The sequence below is a fragment of the Notamacropus eugenii genome, chromosome 1, assembly GCF_028372415.1.
Source record: "Notamacropus eugenii isolate mMacEug1 chromosome 1, mMacEug1.pri_v2, whole genome shotgun sequence".
Lineage (NCBI taxonomy): Eukaryota > Metazoa > Chordata > Mammalia > Diprotodontia > Macropodidae > Notamacropus > Notamacropus eugenii.
This window is the reverse complement of record NC_092872.1, coordinates 64,084,330-64,097,365: the sequence shown is the minus strand read 5'-3', so window position 1 is coordinate 64,097,365 and position 13,036 is coordinate 64,084,330. Positions and strand designations below refer to the sequence as shown.

Sequence of the window (13,036 nt, the reverse complement as noted above, 5' to 3'; positions counted from 1 at the left end):
ATACTTTTGCCATACTACTACTACAAATGGAATCCCCTTTCCCTTTTTCCCACTTCACAGCCTTTAAAGTCTAACTTAAATGCAACCTCCTCCAAAAAAAATTTAAGAAAATCAGAAGACTGAAAGATACTTCAAAGATCCTCTTGTCCTCACTATTCCTTATCTGAACTTCCGAACCTGCAATGACCTTAACTCCCTCTGGTTTTACCTAGCACACTGTCAGCATCTCTCATGAAACAGGATAAGTCAGTACATATCATATCTTCCTAATAATAAGTTCCTATAAGCCCAGGAATTTTGACTTATCTAAAGATTTTATCTATTGTGCCAGTATGAAACAAAGCAGGTTCTTAATAAATATTCAAAGTAACCCAATACAACAATCACATATAGAGAGGATGAAGATAACTTGTCAATAATAATATTTGAAAATTAATGAGTAACATATTTTTTTCTTGCCCAAATAATCTCCAACTATGGTTCTGCTTTCAAAGTGTTATCATCATATGAGACCTGACTCTGAGGTTCTCTCTTGAAGGATAGCTACATCGGTAGAGCATGTGCTCTGGTAGGCTGGAAAGACATTAAGTATGGACCTGATGATAAACTGTGCATCTGGTTCTGTCACTTGACAGTTACAACCAGTCTAGCTTTGTTTGCAGAGATTTATCATAATCTCAAAGCCATCAAAGTGACGGCTTTTCCTGCTGATGCCAAATACTAAATTGTAGAGATAATTTCAAGCAGAAGTACCAACACCTAAAAAATCAGAAATACCTGATATCTTGACATAAGTAATATAACCATAGGTTTAGATATTTCTATCACCAGTTAGTCAATCACTCTTTCAGTTTTTCTAGTCATCTCTAAATATGTAAAATTCATGTTACAGAACATTATCTTAAGAAAAGGTACAGGAAAAACTAATCCTCCTGCATTTTATATATATTACATATATATATATATATATATATATATATATATATATATATATATATATATATATATATATATATATATATATATATATATATATATATATATATATATATATATATATATATATATATATATATATACTTCTACAACGTACAAAATTTCTATAACCTAGCCTATATGTCCTGTGAAGTATTTACATAATAGAAGTAAAGCACAACAGTGGCCTCATGAGAATATCTCTGTTACCCCAGACTGATCCTAAACTGGTAAAGTAGATCAAGAACTAATGTCTGCTAATTTGAAATTTTAATGGTAGTTACAAAAGACTAATATTTAACAAGCGTAATTAAGTAATATTCTAAGAACATTAATTCTAAAACATAAAGACAACCTGAAAAAGTGAAGAGATATGTCATAAGTAACTTCAAAGTTTATAGCAGAAATTAATTGGACCTTTGAACTCAAATGTTCAAAATTACTCCCCAGGGAGACCTGGAGCTATTCTGTGGGTGTTATTCTGTGACAGCTGTAGCTTTGCTAAATATGGCATTGGGAAGACTGGTAATGTGCAGTCTAAATACTACTGACATAGTACTAAAATGCACTTTTTTGGTCTAGATAAGAATGTTAAGTTACTTGGCTTCTATGGGCCTCAATTTCTTCATTTCTAAAAAGAAAGAGTGCTCTGGGCCAGGGTTGATTCAGAGTAGACAGATGGTTCAGGCTCAGGACTGGAAGAAAATGAGTCCCTCACAAGTCATGTAACATTTGGGGAAAAAAAAGTGTTGCTCTATCTCTTTTGGGGTTTGGGGACTGGAGGAAGGACCTGTCCATGAGTGCAGAACTCCACACATTAAATTTGACTGATATATTGGTTTGTTTTACTGAACTGTTTTTCCTTTTTTCCTCCTCAATATAAAGGATGACTAAGGGAGAGATGTAGGAAGTGTAGACAAAAAATACATCAATTTTTTTTTCAATATAGAGTTCTGTTTATGGGAAAAGCTCAGGGTCATTGAAAGTAGGGTACTATTTCCCTAATGCAATTCAATTCTAGGTCACTGTCCATCTGCAGTGTTCAAGATATACAGAATGTATTAATGAACTAATTCAGTGAGCTGTCTATCCAACTGCATTCTTTTTCTACTAGACTATTCCTGTGTAATTCTGATTTTGAATTTTGAGTTGTTAAACTATTTAGGAGATTTTTCAGTGTTCCAGAACCTGATATAACAATCAGTGCAAAGTCATCCTCAAATGAGAACAACCTTGGAGGAACTCTATCTATGGGGCCTCCTTTTTCCATTTGAACTCTATGCTGTACATTTTTCATGACTTCAGCAAATACTACTGGCAAATATGTTTTGGTTTTACTTCATAACAAATTGGAGGGTTAAATAAAGTTATTACTACTGGTGCAACTATCAAGGAATCATATATGATCCCTGCATATACACAATAGCTATTTCACTGAGAGTCTTTAAGACTGTATTTTGCTACACCAACACATCATAACTTCCTGTGCCACATAGTTACTTTCCACTCTGAACACATGATAAAATGGAGGACTCTTACTTGTCTTCCTACAAGGAGAGCCTATATATCATTCTTTGTTTATCTACAACTTCCAAGCCCTGATCACTGGATGAGGATCTTATGTCAAATGGACTGACCCCATATCCTCCACCCTCAACACTACAAAGGTATAAGGGACCAAACACAACGGGACTATTTTGGAACTATCTTTGTTTCATGTGTTGCCACCGCCAAAATATTAATTACTCAGTGGCCTGACTACCGATGGTGAGCCTCTTCATACTTACTGAGTCTGGTCTTCAGACATATACGACATGTTGAGATGGTCTTTCAATCAGCAGAATCTTTCAAAATGTGCATACCTCTGACATAGCCTTTAAGAAGACAGGGTCACCTCCAAGCCATGATAAGGCATGATCACAGTAGGACTTTGTGAAGGGCATAAGATTGTTGTAGGTATTCTAATACTTTGTACACTCTAAGCATGTATACTGTATTTGGATTCTTCTTCTAGCAATTCCAGGTACAAGATTTGTCCATATACAACTTAAGGGTTACTTCCAAAGATAATGAACTATAGGCTGTACAACTGGATATATGTTCTCACTGGTGAGATTTTCCAGCATGACTGCCAATATATATGTAAAATAACAACAGAAGAAGAGCAGTGGATTGTCAAGCATCTGACTTTTGCAGTCACCCTTTTGTACCACGGAGTGAGATTTGGAGGCATATGGCCACTGCACTGACAATCTTTCTGAGTTTTAACAGATGGTGCTTATGTGGCTTTTTTGGCCATCTGTAATGTGAGCTATAGCAATGTGACTCTTTATTATATGAGAACTAAATAATTAATGGTTCCTTGAAGCACTTAGCACGTTTTCCTATGAGTTATGATACAGATGTCAAAATGGTGGCAAGCACAATTAAGATTGATACAAATAAAAATCGCAGTATATATTTGCTTTTAATACAAACGTTCTAAAATACTAACATGAGTAAAGGGAGTCTTCTTGCTAAGTGGTATAAATAAAAATGGAGCAGACACATTTCATGCCATGTAGGATGAAAGCTATCATTTCCTTTGCATGGAAAGCCATCACTCTCCATTACCTAAGCGCTCAAATCATTTTAAAAATAAATCCCTGACTTATTATACATGACTGGCTGCTTGAAAAATAGTTATTTTATAGAAATATATAATCTTTCTCCAAAGATGAAAGTGTAATTTAGTAAGAGGGGAAAAAAATCACCACATAAGAGCAAATCTTTTTCACCAAAAGACAGACATGAAGAGTATGTTTAAGGGTAGACAATTTCAAGTAAATGTTTTTACAGCGTCTCAAACATTCATGTAATCCTAACCTTATATAAGGAGCATACTTATCTCTTCTTATATACTGTCACCTTTGAATAGATGGGGTACAGAGATATGTTTTTGCTATTCTAAGTATAAGATACATACATGTGATATTCACAGAACATGTACATAGTAACCACTCACGTTAAGTTTCAAATTCGACAAGCATTTATTAATTTCCTATGTACTGAACGAGGCTATACTTTAAGGGAGATATAAAATTTAGATAAGACAAGGTTCCTCATTCTATGGAGCTTACAGTCAAATAAGAAGGATGAATATACATGCAAATAACAATAATATAAAATAATACAATATCAAGTGCAAGAAAGGGATAAATGTGAGGTGCAAGGAGTAAGATCATAATTGACTAAGTCTAAGGGATCAAGAAAAGTTTTAAGGTGATATTTGAGTTATATTGGGATCAAAAAGCATTCCCAGGAAAAGGGAGGAGTCAGGAAGACGAAAGAGTAAAGAAGATTAAGAAGCAAAAATAAGAGAGGAAGAGAAAACTAAGATGTCAAATTGCAAAGACAGAACCGGTGATGAGGAAGTGGGGTCAATGAGTGTAGGTGGATTATTTTTTTTCCCCAAGAAGTTTAGTTGTGAATAAATGGAGAAATGAGACTACCATAACAGGGTCACAGAGATGGAAGATGCCTAATAATCTTAAAAGTCTAACCTTCTCATTTTACAGATGAGGAAACTATGGCCCAGAAAGGTAAAGATATTTGTCCAACATGATGTCATCTCATCACAAGAAAGAATCTTGTTGTCCTTAAAGTATGCCAAGAAGGCATTTTTAATTCTATTCTGTACTTCCACAGGATGACAGATAATACCTCATTAATTTCTACAAGAGTATTTGCCAAGAACATAAAATACTTTTATGGATAATTTTAATTGTTCACTTGAATTATTTTGAAATCTAGTTCTCATAGACTCTGAGAGATAAAGCCATTATTTCTATACTTAAATTTCATTTTAACAAAGCAAATAAACACAAACTTAAAATGGTATAATCTTAGGAAAGAATTATGCAAAAGGGTGGCGGAGCCGAAAGATGCACATATACTAGCTCTACCCCTACAGCCCATAAAATACCTGTAAAGAAAGACTCTCAACAAATTCTAGAGCAGCAGAAGTCACAGAACAACAGAGTGGAGGAGATTTCCAGCCTAGGATGACCTGGAAGGCCCACGGGAAACATCTGTCCACGGGAAACGTCTGTTGCACCAGACGTGGAGTGGAGCCCAACCCAGCCTTGGCCACGCAGAGCAGTTCTGGGAGGAGGTCGTGAGCAGGCCAACAGGGCAGAATCCCCCATCAGTAGCAGCAGTTCACAGATCCCAGAACCCATAGGCGCCAACGGTCAGTGACTGGATTTTTTCAGCTGCCCAAGAAGGAACTTCCTATAGCTTGGGCCTCAGGCGGCCGCAGGAGCTTCCACAGCAGCCTGCATCCATTGTTGGATCGTAAAATCGCTGGGGGTACTGAGCTGCTGATTCTTACTTTGGCCCTGTGTAGAGGCCCTGCTCCCATCTAATACTCCTGAGGGATTTGAGCAGCTGATCTTTATCTTACACTGAACAGCAGCCCTGCCCTGGCAGCTTATCTGAATCTCAGCCCCCAGTGCTGTCTTGATGGAACTGGAAGCAGGATGGTTGTAAAGAAGAAACGCTATTACTCAAATTCTGGGCACAAAAATTTCTACTTGCTCCCAGACCAGTGTACACACTTGATTGTACCACCTTGGAGGAAGTGATATCTTACAGACCTCCAGAGCATACCCTACTCTTGACAAAGGACCCAAAAGTCAAGTAACTGGTTGGGAAAATGCCCAAAAAAGGGGAAAAAAATAAGACTATAGAAGGTTACTTTCTTGGGGAACAGATATCTTCTCCCATCTTTTCAGATGAGGAAGAACAATGCTTACCACCAGGGAAAGACACAGAAATCAAGGCTTCTGTATCCCAAACATCCAAAATAAATATTCAATGGTGTCAGGCCATGGAAGAGCTCAGAAAGGATTTTGAAAATCAAGTTAGAGAGATGGAAGAAAAACTGGGAAGAGAAATGAGAGAGATGAAAGAAAAGCATGAAAAGCAGGTCAACAACTTGCTAAAGGAGACCCAAAAAAATGCTGAAGAAAATAACACCTTGAAAAATAGGCTAACTCAATTGGCAAAAGAGGTTCAAAAAGCCAATGAGGAGAAGAATGCTTTCAAAAACAGAATTAGCCAAATGGAAAAGGAGGTTCAAAAGCTCACTGAAGAAAATAGTTCTTTCAAAATTAGAATGGAACAGATGGAGGCTAATGACTTTATGAGAAACCAAGAAATCACAAAACAAAACCAAAAGAATGAAAAAATGTAAGAAAAAATGTGAACTATCTCATTGGACAAACAACTGACCTGGAAAATAGATCCAGGAGAGACAATTTAAAAATTATGGGACTGCCTGAAAGCCATGATCAAAAAAAGAGCCTAGACATCATCTTTCATGAAATTATCAAGGAAAACTGCCCTGAGATTCTAGAACCAGGGGACAAAATAAATATTGAAAGAATCCACTGATCACCTCCTGAAAGAGATCCAAAAAGAGAAACTCCTAGGAACATTGTAGTCAAATACCAGAGTTCCCTGGTCAAGGAGAAAATACTGCAAGCAGCCAGAAAGAAACAATTCAAGTATTGTGGAAATACAATCAGGATAACACAAGATCTAGCAGCTTCTACATTAAGGGATCAAAGGGTGTGGAATATCATATTCCAGAAGTCAAAGGAACTAGGACTAAAACCAAGAATCACCTACCCAGCAAAACTGAGTATAATACTTCAGGGGAAAAAAATGGTCTTTCAATGAAATAGAGGACTTTCAAGCATTCTTGATGAAAAGAACACAAAGAATCAAGAGAAGCATGAAAAGGTAAACAGGAAAGACAATATTTGTAACTCTTGAAACTTTTTTTCAGTATCTGATTAGTTGGTGGGATTACACACACACACACACACATACACACACACACAGACATGGAGCACTGCGAGTTGAATAGGATGGGATCATATCTGAAAAAAATGAAATTAAGGAGTGAGAGAGGAATATGTTGGGAGGAGAAAAGGAGAAATGGAATGGGGCAAATTATCTCTCATAAAAGAGGCAAGTAAAAGACTTTTCAGTGGAGGGAAAAAGGGGGGAGGTGAGAGAGAAAACATGAAGCTTACTCTCATCACATTTGACTCAAGGAAGGAATAAAATGCACACTCATTTTTGTATGAAAACCTATCTTACAATACAGGAAAGTGGGGGAGAAGGGGATAAGCAGGATGGGGGGATGATGGAAGGGAGGGCAATGGGAGGAGGGAGCAATTAGAAGTCAACACTCTTGGGGAGGGACAAGGTCAAAAGAGAGAATAGAAGAAATGGGGGGCAGGATAGAATGGAGGGAAATATAGTCTTACACAACATGACTATTATGGAAGTTATTCGCAAAACTACACAGAGATGGCCTATATTGAATTGCTTGCCTTCCCAATGGGAATGGGTGGGGAGGGAGGGAGGAAGAGAAGTTGGAACTCAAAGTTTTAGGAAGAACTATTGAGTATTGTTCTTGCATACAACTAGGAAATAGGAAATACAGGTAATAGGGTATAAAAATTTATCTTGCCCTACAGGACAAAAGAGAAGATGGGGATAAGGGAAGGGAAGGACGTCAGAAGGGAGGGCAGATTGGTGATAGGGGTAATTAGAATGCTCGGCGTTTTGGGGTGAGGGGAGGGGAGAAATGGGGAGAAAATTTGGAACTCAAAATTTCGTGGAAATGAATGTTGAAAACTTAAATAAATTAATTAATAAAAAAAAGAACTATGCAAAAGTCCACAAAAAGTGGTTTAGATCTGCTCTGTTTTCCTAATCTCTAAAATGAGAAATCTGGACTACAGGACATGTAGAGGACATCCTTTCTTTCTTAAAACTTCTGATCCTATAAGTTCTCGATGTTAATACTTAGACAGAGTAAGGACTACACAATCCATGGAGAATAGTCAAGGGAAGGTGTTTTTTCAACTTCAGCTCATTCATCCTTTAGGCCCCAATTTTCCAGTTGATTGATGATATTCCTCTCTACTTTCTCTTGCAACAATGACTTTCTTCCCATTCACTTTGCCATCCTCACATCTAGCCTATTAAAATAAAGTCCTGTCTTCAGAATCTCTTTGCTCCAAAGCTTCTTGCACACATCTATCAAGATAATTTTCTAATCTTTTATCCAATCACTTTTATCCCACCAGTATCCTGCTGATGAGCTTTCAGTGGATTACCAAAGCCTACTGAATCAAGACCAAACTATTAAGTTTAGGATTCAAGAGACTTAACACAGTATGACTCTAACCTACCTACTTCTTATTTCCTACAACACAAATGTTCAGTTCTAAGTTGTTCTGCTCACTGTCCCCGATACAACATGCACATTACCATCTCTTTTTTCCTTTACACCTTTTTTAAAAATCCTCCCAAGCTCCTTATCTTTGCCCATTCAAATTTTAGTCATCCTAATTCCAGTTCAACTTCCACCTTATAGTGACCTCTCCAAATCCAAGAATGTCATCCTGGATGCCTCCACCTGGATCTCTCTTTGGCAACTCAAACTTAACAGATTCATAATGAAACTCATCCTTCCCACTAAACCTGCTCCCTGCCCCTCCCCCCCCAAAATTCCACAACAATGACTTAGAGATCACCCAGTTAAATGCCCTCAATTTATAGATGAAGAAACTCAGGCCAAGAAAGATGAAGTGACTTGACCAGAAGTCACACAGCTAGTAAATGGAAAAACAGAAACAAGAATGCTGCTTTTTAAACTTTAAGTCCAGTGATCTACTACACTGTACTGTCTTTCCTTTCCCTGTCCTCCAATGGCATTTATTGTCTATACCTCTCACCTGAGGAGTTACATTTGTCATATTTTCATGTATCTCTGCCTTATCTTCCAAATGAGATTCTAAGCTCTTTTAGCACAGAAATCAGAGGCTTCTACCCTATATAATGCCTACCAAAAGGCTTTGCTCAGGGTGAGCATCTAACTACCTATTGATTAAACAGACAGTAACATTATTATTAAAAAGTTCAGCTTCCTTAGTGAATATTTAGTGAAAAACCAGGCTGATTTGTACTATCATTAATTTACTGCAGGATTATTTTTTACTTTACTGACAAAGTCTCCCATGATAAGATCAAATGATGTAGTAGGTAGTGTAACTACAGCTAACAGTGTAGTTAGGTTAATATGAGAACTGATTAAATAAACAAGCACACCACTGGGGTAGTGACTGATTAATATGTAGATGTCTACCTGCAAGGAGGTCTCTAAAGGAATGCCACAAGATTTCTGCCTGTGGCCCTGTTCTAGTCAATATTTCTATGAATGACTTAGGTAGAGTTATAGATAGCTTGCTTTTCAAGTTTTTGGTTGACATAAAAAACTTGGAGAGTTTTTAACAATGGCTAATTTAAAAACTTCAATAGATAGGATCAAAAACCTCAATTGCCTAGAATCTAAAATAAATCAAATCTAAAAAGGTAAAATGTTATAAGTATAAATATAAAGCCTTACTCTTAGATTTGGAAATTCAACTACAGAAATACAGCATGGAAAAAACGTGGCTAGTGAACAGGTGACCCATTGTAACGGATGCAAGGTCAATGAGCAAAGAGCATAAGACAGGTCAGGTAAAGAAGTCAGTACAGAGTGTTCCAAACTTCTTCTTTACTCCTCCTTCTCTTCTGACTGCACACAGAGAAAACAAAGGCCCAGTGTGAACTCCATCATTTCTCCTACATTTTCATTCTCATTTGCTCCAAACTCAGAGAAAGGAAGTGCTTTTTTGTCAAACCTAACAAATTTCACTTGGCCCTCGATCCCAGTCCCTGCCATCCTTCTCTAGTAACTTGGCCCTCGATCCCAGTCCCTGCCATCCTTCTCTAGTAACTTGCTCTGTCACTTCCTTTCCCTGGCCGCAAAGAGCTTATAATCTAATGGGGGAAGACAACATGCAAACAAATATACATAAGGCAAACTATACACAAGATAAATAGGAAATAATTAACAGTGGGAAGTCACTGGAATTAAGAAGGATTAGGGAAGGCTTCCTGTAAAATGTGGAATTTTACTTGGGGCTTAAAGAAAGCCAGGGAGGTCAGTAGTGAAAATGGAGGAGGGAGAGCACTCCAGGCATGGGGGACAGCCAGAAAAGTGTTCTGAGCTGAGAGATGGCGTGTGTTGTTCATGAAACGGTCAGGCCAGTGTCACTGAAGTGAAGGGAATGTGGTGGGGAGTAAGGTGTAAGAAGACTGGAAAGGCAGGAGGAGGCTAGGTTATGAAGGGCTCTGAATGCCACACAGAGCATTTTGTATTTAATCCTGAAGGAGCCACTGGAGTTTACTGAGTAGGGGTGTGTATTGTGTGGCAAGACTGGACCTCTACTTTAGGAAAAAATAGAGGAGATGGACTGGAATGAGAAGAGACTTGAAGCAGACAAACCTTCCAGCAGGTTCGTGCAATAATGAGGTGGCCTGCATTAGAGTAGCAGCTAGATCAGAAGAGGGAAGGGGGAGTACTGGAGAGATGTTGCTGAGGTGGAATGGACAGGCCTTGGCAACAGCCTGGATATGTGGAGTGAGAGACAGTAAGGAATCCAGGATGACTCCTAGATTTCAAGCCTGAGGGACTGGAAGGATGTATTGCCCTCTACAGAAACAGATAAGGTGAGGGGTAGAGGAGAGGATTTAGGGGAGAAAACAATGAATTCTCTTTTGGACTTATCAAGAAGCTACTGGACATCCAATTCAAGAAGTCTCAGACGCAGATGGAAATGTGACATTAGAGGTCAACAGAGAATTTAGGGCAGGACAGCTAGTCAAGTTCCTAAAAAGGATGGTCTCTTCTCACTATTTTCATTTAATATTTGACAGTGACCTCCCCTCTTCCTGTTCCTCCAAGCTTTCCTACGTTTTCTCCTACTTTTATCATTCATCTCTACTTCCTCCTTCTCCCCCCAATCCCACACAATGGAAAGGTATCCCTCAAGGATTCAATCTTCTTTCTATATTCTCTGCCCGGGTAACATGGTCATCTATACCTATGTATTCAATTATCTCAACAACCTGGTTCTGGTCAAACTATTTTTCTAGCTTTATATTGCAATATTCCCCATCACATACTATAAAATCAAGTCATACTGGAATACTAACTGTTCCCTGATCTCAATATACTTTTTTCCACCTTCAAACCATTTGTGTTTTTCAGGGTTCCCCCCTCAAGTATTTTGTATTTCCACAAGCTCTCCTCCATACCTGAAATGCTCTCTTTCTCAGAAACCTTGGCTTCCTTCAACACTTAGCTCAGGTTTCACCTTCTTTGAAACCAGGAGTTCTTAACCTGGGCTCTGAATTTTTTTTTATATTTGGAAAATTGTACTTCCATATAATGGGCTTCCTTTGTAATCCTGATTATTTTATTTTATTCATTTAAAAATATTATTCTGAGAAGGGACTCAATAGACTTCACTAAATTGCCAACAGGGACCAAGACACGAAAAAGAGTAAGAACCTATGTCCTAAACCCTTTGTTGATGTACCCAATTATTAATGCTCTCTCCTTTCTGCAATTCTCTTGTATTTGCTTATTAGTGTATATGCTGCATTCCTGCTGCCAAGGGACTGTTCCACTTTTGTCCTCATGTCCCTAGCAGGAAGCCCAGTAACTTGTACAAAACAGAAACCCAAGAAATGTTTGTTTAACTGAACTGGACAATGTTCAGAAAAAGGGAGGTAACAGTCCCAGGCTCTCTACTCTGGTCAGACCATAATGGAAAAAAGCACTAAGCTCAGGTCTAAGGAACACATTTGAAGAAGAATCTTGACAAGCTGGAACATATTCAGAAAAGAATGACCAAGACGGTAAGATGACTTGAAACCATACCAAATAAACTGAAGAAAATTTTCCTGGACTTTCCTGGTGAGAAGAGAGGAAAAGAAGGGGGCATATTACAGTTTTTAATTAAGAACTTAAGGACTGACATGCAGAAGAGGCATTAGATTCCTTTACTTGGTCCAAGACCCCAGGAATAAGAGCAATGTATAGTTGCAAAGAAACAAAATTCCAATTTCCCTCCCTTAAACGTCACAAAACTTAACAAATAAAGGGAAAACTTTATAATGAGTAGATTCTTATAAATGAAAAGGGATGTAAGGAATAGTGAATTCTCCTCTTCAGAGGTCCCCCAACAAAGGCTGCATAAAGCATTTTTAAGAAATATTGCTGCAGAGAGCATTTCTGCTCATTTTCTTGTTGAAGTAGATATCTAAGGTTCCTTTCCTGAAATGCTGTGACTCATTAATCTTCTCTCAGTATTCTTCAAGATGTCTGTCAAGCTGCCATGGTCTGAACCAGACAAAATCTTCTAAGAAACTCTGTTGTGTAGTCGTTTTCCTGGTCAATATTTTTCACATTTTTCTGATTTTTTTGTTGTTTTCCCCTTCATTATTTTTATATACAGAGTCACAAACCAATGAGTTGTGTTTTGTGCCAGCACAAGGAATACCTGTAAAGACAGAACCCACAGGTCCTGTAGATGGACCCAGAAGTGTCTCTTTTACATAAAGGAGGTTGTTGTCAGATTACCTCTAGACCAGAATACCTTGGAGAGAAGCAGTCTCTCAACCATTGCCTCTATGAAGTTAAAGAACATACCTTCTACTTGTTGCCTATCACATCTCACTATGCATCTACTGTGGCTTCTCAAAAATAAATTCAGAATGAATGGTGGTTAAAATTAGTATATCATCAAGTAATAGCATCAGTTTGGAATGAAAGTCTATCTGCAAACTACATTTCAGTTTATATCAAACAGCTTGAGAGAGTGAAAAAAGTACTGGCTCTGGAGTCAGGAGACCTAGATTCAAATTCTGCCTCAGACTTTTGTCTGTGACTTTGAGCAAGTAACTTAACCTCCTGAAGCATCAGTTTCCTAAGCTGTGAATTGAGGGGATTGATCTCTCAAGTCTCAGACATGAAACTTGTGGTTTCACTGTTGTTGGGAACTCCTGACAAGGAAATATTTTCTTCTGAAATAACCATTAATGTAACAGACATAAGTCTTTTAAGAAGTTTTCAATATTAAAATTATTTTCTTCCACAGGGACT

The 13,036-nt window shown here is 37.8% G+C and overlaps 1 protein-coding gene across 2 annotated transcripts in view; it reads right to left on the bottom strand.

The window, feature by feature from the left end:
* Positions 1–13,036, bottom strand: part of ERP44 (endoplasmic reticulum protein 44) — a 130,519-nt gene that overhangs the window by 115,371 nt on the left and 2,112 nt on the right. The gene's annotated exons all lie outside the window — the stretch shown is intronic.